We start from the raw sequence: 15,925 nt of genomic DNA on the forward strand, positions 1-15,925 counted from the left end.
AATAGCCTTCACTTGTGCTAAGGTGAGGGATCTGAAAAATCAATACCCTAAGCTTTTGCTCTGACATTGCTCTGCACTCCTGCTCATACTGACTTGAGTGTCGAAGCGCCCGTCCGGAGCACCACTCCGGGTTGGTCTTCTGACCCTTTGTCTTCTTGTCTGTGCCCTTGTGCAGCGCAGGACTCCATCAGCCCTTCAGGCCCAGATCAGCCCTTCAGGCCCAGATCAGCCCTTCAGACATAGATCAGCCCTTCAGGCACAGATCAGCCCTTCAGGCACAGATCAGCCCTTCAGGCACAGATCAGCCCTTCAGGCACAGATCAGCCCTTCAGGCCCAGATCAGCCCTTCCGGCCCTACCATAACCTGTTACCAATTTTAGACCTAACAATACTTAAAAGATATATATATATATATATCAAAAAGAAAGAAAAATGGCTTTGACAAACCCTGTGACTGAGCCTATTCATCTGGCATGAGCATGATATGGACCGTTCATCTAGTGGACCCCATGGTGGAAATGCCATATCTGAGAAATCCCACCTCTGATAATAGGAGTAAAATTGGATTTTAAGATCTTCTTGGCCCAATCAGGAGATCTGACTGTTGATCTGTGAGTGCTACCATGGAGATGCCATAGCCAGCCCAAGAATAACACTAGTAAGATTGTTAGGCCTAAAATCGGTAACAGATATGGCAGTGACGTAAGAGCCGAGCTGGAGGACCCGAGGAGCCAAGGTGAAGGAACTAAGTCTCGAGGAAGAGAAGTGAAGGGAATGAGTAGCTGAGCCCAGCGTAAAGAGCAAACGAGGTCAGAATGACCAACCCGGAGTGTTACTCCGGACAGGCCCTTCGACACTCAAGTCAGTATGAGCAGGAGTGCAGAGCGAGTTTAAGAGTGGTGGGTGAGAAGTTATTACCCTTTTTATGAGCTTTGGAAGCCCTTTTATAGAGGGAAAACTGGGGTAGTTGGGGAATTATTACTCCAGGACAGGTGTCGGCCAGCTATAGGTTCGAGCTCACCTATTCTGCTGTAATTACCAAACTACCCCTGCTGACGTGAGATCTGCGGTGGGCCACCCTTGGGCCACGTGTCGACAGCTAATAGGCTGCTGTTTTTATACCCCATCAGTTGCCCCCCAGTTTTCCAAGCCATAGTGGTGACTTGGGGAAGTGTGGTGAGTTACATCTCTGTTCGGAAACCTGTCAGTCCGGCCTGGGAGTCAGTCCGGAATTTGTCAGTCCGGCTTGAGAATCAGTCCGGAATTTGTCAGTCCGGCCTGGGAGTCAGTCCGGAATTTGTCAGTTCGGCTTGAGAATCAGTCAGGAATTTGTCAGTCCGGCCTAGGAGTCAGTCCGGAATTTGTCAGTCTGGCCTGGGATTCAGTCCGGCTTGAGAATCAGTCCGGAATTTGTCAGTCCGGCCTGGGAGTCAGTCCGGAATTTGTCAGTCCGGCTTGGGAGTTAGTCCGGAATTTGTCATTCCGGCTTGAGAATCAGTTCAGAATTTGTCAGTCCGGCCTGGGAGTCAGTCCAGAATTTGTCAGTCCAGCGAGACGCGTCTCACCCAGTCCGGCTTGGGCCGGACTGATTTTTGTCTTCTTGCGAGACGCGTCATATCCAGTCCGGCTTGGGCCGGACTGATTTTTGTCGTCTTGCGAGACGCGTCATATCCAGTCCGGCTTGGGCCAGACTGATTTTTGTCGTGTAGCGAGACGCGTCATATCCAGTCCGGCTTGGGCCGGACTGATTTTTGTCGTCTTGCGAGACGCATCATATCCAGTCCGGCTTGGGCCGGACTCAATCCCCTTTTGAGAGCTATCCCCTTTCGAGAGCTATCCTTCACACGAGCACCTTCACGGATGCCCTTAGTCTTTTGGAGATACGCGCGTATTTTTACCTACGCCCTTGCCTCGAAGTTCGTGCCCGTCATTAATGAAAGACACGTGGCACCATGTAGGCACCCTCGACGCGCGTGCCCTTTATTAAATGCAGACCCCCATTGCCAAGGTTTATAAAAGGAGGGTTTTCACCCTTCATTTCCTACTTTTCACTTTTTACTCTCCTTCTGCCAGTTCGGCTCGCGTAGTTCGTGGTTGTGAACGGCTGCGGATTTGGGGCTTTCAGTTCGAAACGGAGATTTCAATTCTGTCTGGTAATCTTCTTGAGCGCGCCTTTCATTCGTTTCTTTTCCTGCTTTCATGTCAAGTAGTAGCTCTAGTTCTGAGTCCGGTTCAGGGTCGTCTTCGAGTAGCTCAGGGTCTAGGTCGTCGATTAGTACCCAGGATAGGCCGATCTGGACACTAGCCCCACAAATGGCAAGTCCTGATGTCAGTGTGAATATCGTAGATAGTGATGACGAGGTGGTTGGGGACGAAGTGATTTTGGATCTGAACACCACTCCGCTCCCAACGGATAGCTACTCCGAGCAGAGGGGAGTGTTGGTAGTGATACCGCCGAGGCGTCCACAATGTTTTTTCCTGGCCGGGCCTTTGAGGTCGTAGCTAGGGCCCGGATGGACGCCAATCCTAAATACAACGTACGGGCTCTTCATGAGGAGAATTCCCTTGATGAGTCCATGATGGTGGACATCAGGGATAGGTACTGTGTTCCCCCCAGGTTTGGGCTGAGGGAGGCGACAGAGGGAGATAGGGCCTGTAATGAAAGCTCAGATGTTTGTATTTACGATGAATCGCTGAGGGCTGGACTCAGGTTCCCCTTGCACCCGTTCTTCACCGGGGTCCTCCGACATTATGGACTGGCTCCGGCCCAAGTTGCGCCGAACTCATGGAGGATGCTGACTGGGTTCATGTACCTCGTCCATGGCCGGCTTGAGAGAAATGTGTCGGTATTGCTATTCCGCGCTTGTGCACATTTGAAGAGGCATAAGGAGGGGGGCTAGATTTACATTAGCCAGCGTCCGGAGGTGAAAATGATCACTGGCATTCTTTCTTCCATTCACTTATGGAAGAACAGGTTCTTCTACATCGAAGATAGGGAGTCCACCGAGCCCTGGCCCGTTCCTTTAAGATGGGACGTCCCGGACACAATTGCGCTGAGCCGCAAGCCGTTACTTGAGGGCAAGGATGTGAGGATGTTTGCCTTAATCCGCGAGGAGGTGGAACGAGGGGCCCCATTCATTGCTCATAGTTTTTTGGGGAAGCGGTTCTGGTCGGGCTTGGCCTTAGTACGACGACCTCGGCACGTATGTGGCTAGTCTTGCTTTAAAACTCCGTTTCCTCTTTTTCTTGCTTCTGACTGGTTTTGTTTGTCTATGTTGACTTTCAGAGATGCAGCAGTAGTCCATGGTAGAGAGAATGAGGCAGGGGGCATTCGGGAAGGCCCAGCAGGGCCAGAAAAGAAAGACCGTAGAGATGGTGAGTCCGGCACAAACCCAGGACGCACCACCGCCTCCCAAAGGCAAGACTACAGTGAGGTTGGTGCGCGCCTATGGCCGGGGCGCGGCGTCCTCGAAGTCGGGGTGGACATCTGCTGGAGCCCGTCCTCCCTCGGTGAGGATCGGAGACAATGTTTTTCGGCCCAATTGGGCCGTTCAAAAAAATGACACCGGCCTTGGTGAGAGCCGAGTAGCTAAGGAGCTCCTCAGCAAAGTTCTCCTTAGCAATGACAAGCTTCAGGTTCTCAACGAACCTCCAGCTGCGGCTGATGAGGCCATCTTTTCGTCAGCTTACCAGGTGAGATGGCCCTCGAGTGCTTGTTTATCTTTATTTCTTGCCTCGCTTTCCTGTGTTAACACTGGCTGGTCTGCAGATTTTATTGTACTATAACGACCTCCGAGAGAAGAGCCAGAAGTTTTTCGAGGCAATAACAAAGTCCGAGGAGAAGAACGGGAAATTGATGCAGGAGGCAAAAGAGCTTCAGAGGTCCGTTGAGAAGACGGTCGAGGAAAACAAGCGGATCATAGAAGAGTTTGCCGCTTAGCTGGCCGCACAGAAGGAGAAGGCAGCAGAGGCTCTCAACACTCAGAGAGAGAGAGCCCGAGAGAGGCAGATAGCGGCCGTTCAGAAACGGGAGGACGAACACTTTATTCTGTCCAGCGAGGCCTACAAGATCGGGTTTTTTGACTGCCTTGTGCAGGTTAAGGAATCCAATCCGGCCGTGGTTTTGACGGGATTGGTTCTCCCTGACCCACCTACGATTGGTGGTGACGAGTCGGCCACTACTGCTGCACCTGTGGCCCCGGAGGCGGATCCAGCACGGGATGGTAGCAAGGGGGTGCCTTGAGCTCGCTTCTTTCTTCTCTTTTGACGATTTCTTTTTGTAATGGTCCCTTGGAGGCCCAACTTTTGTAACAGCCTTTTGAGGCCTTATTTTTGTAATGGCCATTCGAGGCCCTACTTCATGAATGGAAAGTAAATTTTACTGTCCACCCCTTCCCCACTTGTCTATTTCTGGTTTATACTGTTTGGTTCTATGCTGTGTCGATAACACTCTAGACAGGCGTCTCGAGTTTAAGTTGAACCTAGTCCTTGCGGGGGCAAACCGTGGTGAACTAACCATCGAGTACCCTAGCTTCAGCGACTAGGTTCCCTAGTGATGAGTACCCAAGTTTTTGCGAACTGGGTTTTCAAAAAGTGCTGATTTTTGCATCCGGACTGGTTCCGGACTAGGAGTGCGCTCCTGGTCTTTATGGAGACGAGCCGTGGCGAACCAAGCGTCGAGTACCCTAGTTTTAGTGAACTGGGTTTCCAATTTGGTGAGTACCAAAGTTTTAGCGAACTGGGTTTCCAATTTGATGAGTACCCAAGTTTTCGCGAACTGGGTTTCCAAAGAGTGCTGGTTTTTGCATCCGGACTGGTTCCGGACCAGGAGTGCGCTCCCGGTCTTTACGGAGACGAGCCGTGGCGAACCAAGCGTCGAGTACCCTAGTTTTAGTGAACTGGGTTTCCAATTTGATGAGTACCCAAGTTTTCACGAACTGGGTTTCCAAAGAGTACGAAGAGATTTGCAAAAGAGCCTCTTTCATTCATATTTCAGTATATATTTACAAAGTCACTTTCACGCCGGGTAGCTTACTACTGATAGTATTTGCGGATGTTCTTTGAGTTCCAGGCATGGGGTAGTAGCTGGTCCCCGGCGAATCACCTCTTTTATTCGGTACGGGCCCTCCCAGGTTGGGGAGAGTTTTCCGGCCTTCTTTGGTTGGGAGATAGCAGCTTTCTTTAAGACCAGATCCCCTGCTCGGAATTCTCTGGGGCACACATTGGAGTCATGATAGTTGGACACTTTCTGCTTGTAGGCGGCGACTCTGATTCGGGATTCTTCCCTGGCTTCCTTCAATAAGTTGAGATTTGCGCGGAGCCCGTCGCCATTGAGCTGTTCATTGAAGTTGGTGACTCTGGGAGACGGGGTGCCTACATCGATCGGTATTACTGCCTCTGTTCCGAAGGACAGGTTGAATGGTGATTCACCCGTTGGTGTGCGGGGTGGTGCGGTACGCCCACAAGACATGATAGAGCTCGTCTGCCCACCGGCCAGCTTTTTCGTCCAGCCTCTTCTTTATCCCCTGCAATAGGATTCTATTCGTCACCTCTGTCTGCCCATTGGTCTGTTGGTGCGCTACTGAAGTAAACCTCTGCTCGATCTTCAAGTCGGAGCAGAACTTTCGAAAGTTCCGGCAGTCGAACTGTTTACCGTTATCTGTTATCAAGACGCGTGGGATCCCGAATCTGCAAACCATTGACTTCCAAAAGAAGTTCTGCTCCGTGATCTGGGCTAGAGGTTCAGCCTCCACCTACTTGGTAAAATAATCGATGGCCACTACTACGAACGCGCGCCTTCCGGAGGCCGGTGGAAAGGGGCTCAGGATGTCCATCCCCCAAACTGCGAAGGGGAGTGGGCTGATGATTGGGGCCATAGACACAGCAGGCTGGTGAATGGTGGGAGAGAACTTCTGGCATCTCTCGCACTTCTTGACTAGGGTCAGTGCGTCTTGTCTTAATGTGGGCCAGTACAGACCTCTCAGCAACACTTTGATCGCCAGGGCCTTGCCCCCTAGATGCTCCGCGCAAATACCTTCGTGTGTCTCTTGCAGGGCGTACGCGGCATCGCTGGGCCGGAGGCACTTTAGGTACGGGAGGGTGTAGGACCTTTGGAACAGGTTCTCACCATCCAGGGAAAACCGGGCTGCTCTTTGTGTCACTTTGCGGGCTTCTTTCTTGGCTTCGGGTAGTTTCCCACTACGTAGGTAGTCGATGATCTCGTCCATCCAGCAGGACTCGTGCTCCACCTGCATCACTTCAGCGGCCTTATTTTCTATACTAGATTTTTGGAGAAATTCCATGCATATATTCTCGAGAGTTGTGTAGCCGGATGCAGCCAGCTTAGACAGCACATCTGCTTTTGTGTTTTCTGTTCTGGGGATTCTGATGACCTCAAAGCTTTTTAACTTAGTGGATAACTGACGGACCTTGGAGAGGTATTTGATCATACGCTCTTCGCGGGCCACGTAGATTTCTTGAATCTGGTTTGCAACCAACTAGGAGTCACAGTAGGCTTTCAGTCTTTGGGCGCCGGTCTGGACTGCGAGATTCATTCCGGCTAGGAGGGCTTCATATTCAACCTCGTTGTTGGATGCGCGGAATCCAAACCTCAGGGCGTAGTCTATAGTGAAGTTGTCCGGCCCGGTTAAAACCAAACCGGCTCCACACCCACCCTTGTTTGAAGATCCGTCCACGTATACTTCCCAGAGCGGTCCGGCAGGCGATGGATCCTGTCCTGCTGGTATGGAGATGATTTCTTCTTCAGTTCCATCTTCTGGTCGCTCCTCATTTGTGATTACCTTTTCCACAGCTGGGGTTTGGACAATTTCGGGTTTGGTGATCTGCTGGGGGATGGTGCATTCAGCCACGAAGTCTGTCAGTACTTGAGCCTTGATTGCTGGTCTTGGCACGTACTGGATATCAAATTCGCTAAGCTCCACACCCTATTTCACGAGTCGTCCCGAGGTGTCTGGCTTATGGAGAACTTGCCGGAGCGGCTGATAAGTCAGGACCTTTATTGTGTGGGATTGAAAATACGGCCTCAACTTCCGGGCTGCCATGATCAGGGCGCATGCCAATTTCTCGACCCGCTGGTATTTGATTTTGGCATCATGCAAGACCTTGCTAACATAGTAGACCGGCTTTTGTTGGCCGTGCTCTTCACGAACTAGGACAGCTGCTAGAGCCATGTTGCTCACGGACAGATACAGGAGTAGCTCCTTACCCGGTTCTGGCTTTGTTAACAGTGGTGGAGAGGACAAATACTGCTTTAGCTCTTCGAATGCCGCCTGACACTCCTCTGTCCAGGGCGCAGTCTTGAGTCCTTTGACCGCATTGAAAAAGGGCAGGCACCTCTCGGCGGATTTTGAGATGAAGCGCCCTAGAGTGGCCAACATTCCTATCAGCCGTTGCACTTCTCTGATGGTTTTCGGTGGAGTGAGCTCCACCACTGCCTTGATCTTCTCTGGATTGGCCTCTATCCCTCTCTGGCTTACCATAAACCCCAAGAACTTTCCTGAGCTGACGCCGAAGGTGCACTTGGTGGGATTGAGCTTCATCTTATGCTCTCTCAGGACCTGAAATGTCTCTTTCAAGTCGGAGACGTGATCTTGCGCACTTTGGCTTTTGACCAGCATATTGTCGACATAAACTTCCATGTTGCGGCCGATCTGGTTCCGGAAGAGTCTGTTCACGAGCCTCTGATACGTGGCCCCGGCATTTTTTAAGCCGAAGGGCATGACATGGTAGCAGTACGTCCCCTGATGCGTCACAAAGGAAGTCTTTGGTATGTCGGACTCGTACATCCTGATTTGGTTGTATCCGGAGAAGGCGTCCATGAAGTCAGTAGTTCGTGACCTGCAGTGGCGTCAATGAGCTGATCGATTTTTGGGAGCGGGTAGCTGTCCTTGGGACAGGCCTTGTTCAGATCAGTGAAATCAACGCAAGTCCTCCACTTTCCATTTGTCTTTTTTACCAGGACCAAGTTTGCCAACCAGTCCGAGTATTGGATTTCTTGAATGAAGTCGGCCTTTAAGAGCCTCTCCACTTCTTCTTTTATCGCTTGCCGCCTTTCGAGGGCGAAGTGTTTTCTTTTCTGCTTCACCGGCCTGCAGGTTGGGTTGACACCAAGCCTGTGCGTGCTGACCTCCGGGTCTATACCGGGCATGTCCACGGGAGCCCACGCGAAGACATCTGTGTTGTCCTGAAGAAATTGGGTGAGGCTGTGCCGGGTGCCGCTGTCTAGAGAGGAGCCGATCTGAACGACTTTCTCATCATCATTTTTGCACAAGGGGATGAAGATGAGGTCTTCGGCGGGCTGAGTTTCCTGGGCTTCATTCCTCAGATCGGGCATCTCAATCGACAGTGATTCCACCGCATTTTTGCCCTTGAGTGCCATTGCATAACACTCCCTGGATTGCGGCTGGTCCCCCCGGACTTCTCCCACACTGTTTGGCATAATAAACTTCATCTTTTGGTGATATGCTGACACGACGGAGCGGATCAGGTTCTGGCCAGGCCGTCCCAAGATAGCATTATAGACCGAAGTGGCCCTCACTACCAGGAAGTTGACCATGGCGAAAGCTTGGCAGGGTGGCTCTCCGACGAGGATTGGGAGTTCAATCTGCCCTTCCATTTTCACGACTTCCCCCGAGAAACCGAACAGATCGGAGTTCGCCGGCCTTAAGCGGTCGTCACCTATCATCATTCTCTCGAAAGCATGATAGTACAAAATATCGGCCGAACTCCCATTGTCGACCAGGATTTTCTTCAACTCCCAGTTTGCGACAAGCATGGTTATGACCAGTGCGTCGTCGTGTGGCAGTATCAGGTTGTCGAGATCCGCATCTGAAAAGGAGATCTCATTCTCCGTCTTCATCTTTTTACTGCATGTGTGCACGGCGTTGACTCGGCGTGCATATGCTTTTCGAGCAGCAGACGATGTGCCCCCAGCGGCTGGTCTGCCCATAATTGTGCCAATGACTCCCCTTGGCCGGGAATTGTGTTCCTCTGGTGGTGGACTGGATGGCGGAGGAGATTGACCCCGGGCAGGGGGCGGCGGTGACCGTCGAGAACTCCGGCCCTGGTGACTTTTCCCCTTGCGATCACTTCTGTGGCCGTCACTTCGGATGTATTTTTTCAAATAATCCCGACCAATCAACTGCTGGATTTCTTCCTTGAGCTGCCAGAATTCGTCCGTGTCGTGACCGTGGTCCCTGTGGAACCGACAGTACTTCGACTTGTCTCTTCTATTTCCCTTGGAGATCATTTTGGTCGGCCACTGCACGAACTCTTCTCTGCTGATAGCGACCAATATATGTCTCCGGGAGGTGTTGAGAGGGGTGAAGTTCTCTTCCCTCCTCTGGAGGGATTTCTCTCTTTTGGCGATCTTCTCATCCCTACGCTGTTTAGTAGGGTTCTTGTCTTCAAAGGTTCTCCTCCAATTTGAATCCAGGGCAGCCAGTGTTTCTTCCACTGATATATATTCCTCTACCCAGGCCATTAGATCTGCTAGAGAGTGCGGATTCCGGCGGGCCACTGCTCGGTGGAAATCATTAGATCTAGCACCTGCGAGAAGCGCGTTTGTAGCGGCTGAGGGACCTAGATTCGGCACTTGGAGTGCCTCCCTGTTGAAGCGGCTGACGAAGGCTTTCAGAGGTTCATTATCCTCCTGCCGCAAGGCCATCAAGGATGCTGTTGTTTTCCTTGGCCTGCGGCTGCTCATGAAGTGGCGGATCAGATCTTCCTCGAAGTCATCGAAGTTGTTGATGGAGTTCGGTTTGATCCTAGAGTACCAGTCCCTTGCCGCACCAGTCAGGATCGTCGGGAATGCTCTGCAGAGGAAGCCGTCTGACGCACCGTGGAGGAGCATCATTGTCCTGAACGTCTCCAAGTGGTCCACAGGGTCAGTGGTCCCGTCGTATTGCTGGATGATTGGCATTTTAAATCCTCTGGGTGCTGGGGCATCCATGACGTCGTCGGTGAACAGCGTTTTGCTTGAGAACGCCCTAGAAGCGGGCCGGCTCTGATCCTTTGCCAGCTCTTCTATTCGGTGGTCCATCTCTTCCATCCTCCGTAGCATCGAATCAGCTCTACGGTCTGGCCGGTCTAGTGACCTGTTTCTCTCCACGGATTGGCTCGTCGCGGAGCCGGACTGGCTTTCCGGACTCCTACGATGAGGTCGGAGTTTTTCCTGTGGCGAGCGGTCTTCCTGGGCTCGATGCTTTCGTGCAGAGCGGGACCGTGATCTCCGGCGGTGGTGAGGTTCTGTGTGGGCGTGCCGAGCTCTAAAGTGCTGGACTTGTCTCGTGGAGTGGTGAGTTTGGTCCTCACCGTGGCGCGCTGACTCTCCCCGGTGGACATTTGACCTTTCCAGGACAGGTCGTGGAGCTTTTGGAGGATGTTGGGGAGGCGCCTGGAGTAGTTGCTGGTATTGACCGACAAGTGCTGTCATCTGTTGAAAGAGGGCTTGCACTTGATCCGGAGTAGGTGTATGATTGAGGTGATCCGAACGGCCGGACTTTGTTCGGCTGTAGCGGAAGTAGCCACCACCTGTGAGAGGATTCGCTCACTACGAGTCCTGCGCGGTAGCGTGACTCGAGTTGTCCGTGCAGTTGGTACTCGAGCACTCTTGCGCCCTGCCATTTTGTTTATAGGGGATCTAAACAGCTTTTAGTTCGGGGTCCCACGGATTGCGCCAATCTGTTAGGCCTAAAATCGGTAACAGATATGGCAGTGACGTAAGAGCCGAGCTGGAGGACCCGAGGAGCCGAGGTGAAGGAACTGAGTCTTGAGGAAGAGAAGTGAAGGGAATGAGTAGCTGAGCCCTGCGTAAAGAGCAAACGAGGTCTGAATGACCAACCCGGAGTGTTACTCCGGACAGGCTCTTCGACACTCAAGTCAGTATGAGCAGGAGTGCAGAGCGAGTTTAAGAATGGTGGGTGAGAAGTTATTACCCTTTTTATGAGCTTTGGAAGCCCTTTTATAGAGGGAAAACTGGGGTAGTTGGGGAGTTATTACTCCAGGACAGGTGTCGGCCAGCTATAGGTTCGAGCTCACCTACTCTGCTGTAATTACCAAACTACCCCTGCTGACGTGAGATCTGCGGTGGGCCACCCTTGGGCCACGTGTCACAGCTAATAGGCTGCTGTTTTTATACCCCATCAATGATGATCCGAAATTGGCTTATCCGAGGTGAGATTTCTTGTATATGGCATTTCCAACATGGGGTCCACTAGATGAACGGTTGTAATATAGGTGGGTCTAACCGTCTAAGACCGGATTAAACAAATGTACACATATGGGGCCCATTGCCAAGCAATCCAGACTGTTCATCAAGTGGGCTCTGTCGTGGACCCAAAACAGATGATCCATTCTCAATGAATGTAGACAAATTGGATTTGGTCCCACCACCGTAGGACCCACCAAGTAAATGACATGGATGACGTGGCCAGCAAAGATTGGGCCCAACAGAGAATCGAAACCTTGTGGCATTGCAATGGCTCGGAAACGACATTTTATAAGATGGGTCCCACTCCCACGCCTAAAGGAAAAAGTGGCAATTAATTATTGAAAAGAGAGTGGATATAACAAAGAGATGATAATATCTAGATGGAAGAAGAAGAAGAAGAAGAAAGAGATGACATAGTACATACAGAGGAAATCGATGAGTAGGCGGCCGTCGGAGAGACGGCCGGTAGATCAACGGAAGAAGAGACGGCCGTTGGGTAGATTCACTGGGAATCCGAGGCTGGCGACCAGGCCTCCCGTGTCGGAGTTGGAGTCTCCGAAATTGAAAATGATTTGCTTTTTCACGCATTTCGAGTGAGTTTCGATGGGAAATAAGATCCAAATAATAGCAAAACCGAAAGACATGGTATTGGTAGGCGATGAAGAAAAAGCACTCCTTTTCTCCCCATCTCTCTTTCTGAATTCTAGAGTGGATGCGGAGAGTGTTGGTATGTAGTGCATGACTGTGATGATGCACGTGAAGAGAGAGAGAGATTTATAATATAAGTCTATGTGGGCCCACCCACGTGCCCTCTTCCCTTATCAGATAATCCCAAACGTTAATATATGGCTTGCCAATGGACTGCTAGGAAAAAGAGTGAAGGCCCATATTCAAATTCTACGCTCAGGATCAACACTAACAATCAATTGTAGTGTCCTACACTAGGGGTGCAACTTGGGTTGGCTCGGGTTGGGTGGGCATTCTCTCGGGTTGGGTTGGGTTAGGGTTAGGAAAATCCAACCTGATTTAGATTCGGGTTGGGTTAGGGTTGAGGCCTTGGCAACCTGAACCCGACCACCGTCTTCTAATTCTATCATGAATCTCTTATTATTATGTTTTTCATTCTTTTATTTTTCTGTTTGGTCGTAGATGACCCGATCCCAACCCGACTCAACCCGAACCCAACCTGAATCAACCCGACTCGATTTGGAGGCGGGTTGGGTTAGGGTTGCCTATCCTCAACTCGAGGCTCGGGTTGGGTCGGGTTAGGGTTGAGGGAATGCTATCTCGGGTTGGGTAAGGGTTGGCTTCAACCCGACCCGACCTGAGTTGCACCCCTATCCCACACTGCTTGATTCCAATTCATTTTTAGCAAAAGTTTGACCCGACCAGACCCAAGTTGCACCCGGCCAGGGAAAAGAAAGAGAAGGGTATTCTTGTCCTAAAACACCGTTGACAGTACCTGACACCCCTTTCTCATGATTTTGAGAACTTTGCCCTTGATTAATAATAATTTCAGCAAATGTTTACATTTTTTTAATAATTTTTCCAACGAAGTATCATTTTAATAGGATTTTTTTAAGAGATGTGTGTACTTTTTGAAATTAAGGCCAAAATATTTTCAACACATTCATTCAATAACATAATTTTGGGAACTTGAAAGCATCAGGGTAAGAATATATCAATGAACTTCAAAAGATCTATGTATAAATATAATGTGAAGGGCTGATGCGCCGATCCAGAAACAAGTCCTATTTATTATGGACTTGTGGCTACCTGTTGCTTTGACAAGACACTCGGTGTGAAATGAATATAATATTCCCATACCTTTTTTTCAATAATGGCACTCTACTTTTTACTTCACACTTTTTAAATTTGGTTGCTGAGAGCATTTTGCAAGAGCATTCTGCAAATTATTAAAATCATTCAAAGCTACTTAGAAAAGACTAAGTGCGTAGTGTCATTGTTGAATCAAGGGTGTGAAAATCCCATTTATCAGAGTGAAAATTAGAGTCATAATAATAATATGTCGAAGAATCCTGCTTGATCGTTTTTCTTGACTCAGTTAGATGAGGCTTAGTGCCTTTGCCTGAAGAAATATAGAAGAGTGTCCAATAATATTATAATCACTACAGATGCAATGTCCCAATCCACCTACAACTACCTCAACAGGAAGAAGAGTTGGATTACCTATCACCATCTCAGCATATTTCACATGCTTTCTGTGACCAGAGACAAAAATGTGAACCAGACCCAACTTATTTTCTCGTAACATTCATTTCATGACTAAAATTCGAATCATGAGTACATTATTAAACTTGGTTTCCACATAAAGAGACAAGGAAAACCTTTGATAGCACCGGAACCAGGCCCAGTTAATAAATCCTACATCCAGCACCAATTGCATCAAATGGCACAATGTACACCCAACCATATCAATTAAGGCAGAAAATACCAGTGGCCCAGGATTTGTTTGAAGGTTCTGGCTTTGCTGTAATCATTGACTAAGCGTACTTATAGTATGATTAACCGCCTTTCATTAGCCTTAGAACTACAATGTTCCATATATAAAAAGCAAAGAAAGCAGGAACAATAGTAAACAAAAAACATGGGAGCACAAGGACCTGGATGCCACCCAATGGTGCCAACTGCAATTTATGCCCCCATAGAAAAGGGTTTAGAGAATAAGAGAAGCAATTGACAATTGGGCCAGAAGAAAATCCATCTGTATTTGAAATCTATTGACGAAAAAAAAAAAAAAAAAAAAAAAAAAACTTACAACTGTAAATTTCCAACTAAATGTCAGGTCCAACATGAAGAATCCCCACAAGACTAAACCATCCCTATTGACCAGATGAAGTGAGAACAGAACAAAAAAAGTTTACCGAATATTCCCCAAAGGTTGGCAGTTTCAGCTGCAGCAGAATAAATAAGAAAAAACAAAAAAAAATAAACTAGGTGGCATTCCAATTGATGTAGTACTATAACCTAGTAACAGAAGTATGGTACAGTTCGGCAAACAGGTTGAAGGCTTGTACTCGCACCTGCACCCACTCTATTGAATATAGCACTGATCCGCTCACATTCACACCCACCTTCCATAATACACTGACCCATGCAAACTTTAGCAACTAGATTGCTGAAGAAAAGTAATGCACAGTACATCTGCTCTACTGGAGAGGAGTTCCATCGGTGGAAACAACACCTGATTTATTAGCGTCAATGGTTTCGGGTTGATGGGAATAGTCCCTATAGTTAAAATCCCAGAGGAAGGTTCACCATACCCACTAACCTTGACAGGCATGGAACCCACAGCGACAACATTAAAAGTCACATTACTTACTGTCACAGATCCTGAATTGCTAGTGTTGCCTCCCTTAGAATCAATACAGAGAGAGCCGAACTTCATAACATAAGTCACATCATGCTTAGTGTCATTTTTAATAGACAAATCAGTGGCATCGAGTTTCATAGTGACATGTTTGTCATTTAATACTGTCTTGCCTGAGCTATTTGGATCATTAGGTTTGGTGGGTTTCTCAGCTGCCATCAGGGGTTGGTTGATGTTGCCATTCGGTTTGCTGGAGGGCACAAACGAGGGTAAAAACTTACCAAGTACAATGGACTTCTCATCCCGTATATTCTTCTGTTGGACTCCTTGCGGCAAGGAGAATCCAACAAACCTAGTTTCGTGCTTTGAATTTGTGTGAGCAATTTGGGTACGTTTTGACTCAAAGTTAAATTTGGTTAAATCTCATTTAAAAACAGGCTTTTCGGTTGTGCCGTAAAAGGCGAGTGCCATGTAAAAGCGGGCTTTTGGTTTTAACTTCTAGAGAAAATCATTTTTGGGAAATGTTTTCTATTTTACAAACCAGAGAGAGATCGAGAGAAAGGTAACAGGTGCCTTCGGCTCGTCATAGGACTCATCCTCACGACAACCTATCATTAGAACCACCTTGACAAAATTAGGTGCCTACAAACCCCTAGTTTTTTGAAAATGAAACTTCTCTACTTATTACACACTTTTCAAATTAGAGCATGATAACATTTTAGAAATTAAAAGCTAGTTAGGGAAATAATTCTTGGAAAAATTGTTCCCTTGGAAATGAGTTTCGAAGTGTATGGTTAACTCATTTTTAATTAAATTATTTTTTGTGAATTGAAGATTTTCCATCATTCAGAAAATCGCACAAGACATTTACTAATATTCCATTTTTGACTTACCTCCCTACAAAGACCCACAACTCCTTACTATTATAATTCATCCCTTTCTATTTGTTAATTCTTTTGATACTTATTTTCCATTTCTGTATTTTTAAATTTGAGGAGATGATGAGAGAGCACCGTTTAAGATGGTTTAGGCATATCCAACGTAGGCCTTTGGATGGTCCAGTGAGAACAAGTGATTGTGGGAGCCGGTTTTTTCCTGTGTTGCGTAGGACGACAGGGGATCACCACATTGGGTTTCTAAAAGGTGTGTTATTTGATCTGCGCTACTTGAGGAGTCGGGACCTGTTAGCCCAAGGGTTCCCTAGTGTGACCCTAATCATGATTTTGATGATAACAATCCCAAATTGATCAAAGTAGGTTGGTACTACTGTTTTACTTTTGATAAGAATGCCCAGGCAAAGAAAGGTACCAAGAAGGACAATTCAAGGCAACGTTACTCAAAAAGAAAGTCAAGATCAATCATGA

The 15,925-nt window shown here is 48.5% G+C and overlaps 1 pseudogene; it reads right to left on the reverse strand.

Annotated features, from left to right (window-relative positions):
- LOC143891154 (GDSL esterase/lipase LIP-4-like) overlaps positions 1 to 11,955 on the reverse strand; it is a 40,096-nt pseudogene extending 28,141 nt beyond the window's left edge.
- Positions 11,956 to 15,925: the final 3,970 nt, after the last annotated feature.

Source organism: Tasmannia lanceolata, unplaced genomic scaffold (genome assembly GCF_043159265.1).
Source record: "Tasmannia lanceolata isolate RefF3 unplaced genomic scaffold, GAP_Taslan_0.1 ptg000013l, whole genome shotgun sequence".
Classification (NCBI taxonomy): Eukaryota; Viridiplantae; Streptophyta; class Magnoliopsida; order Canellales; family Winteraceae; genus Tasmannia; species Tasmannia lanceolata.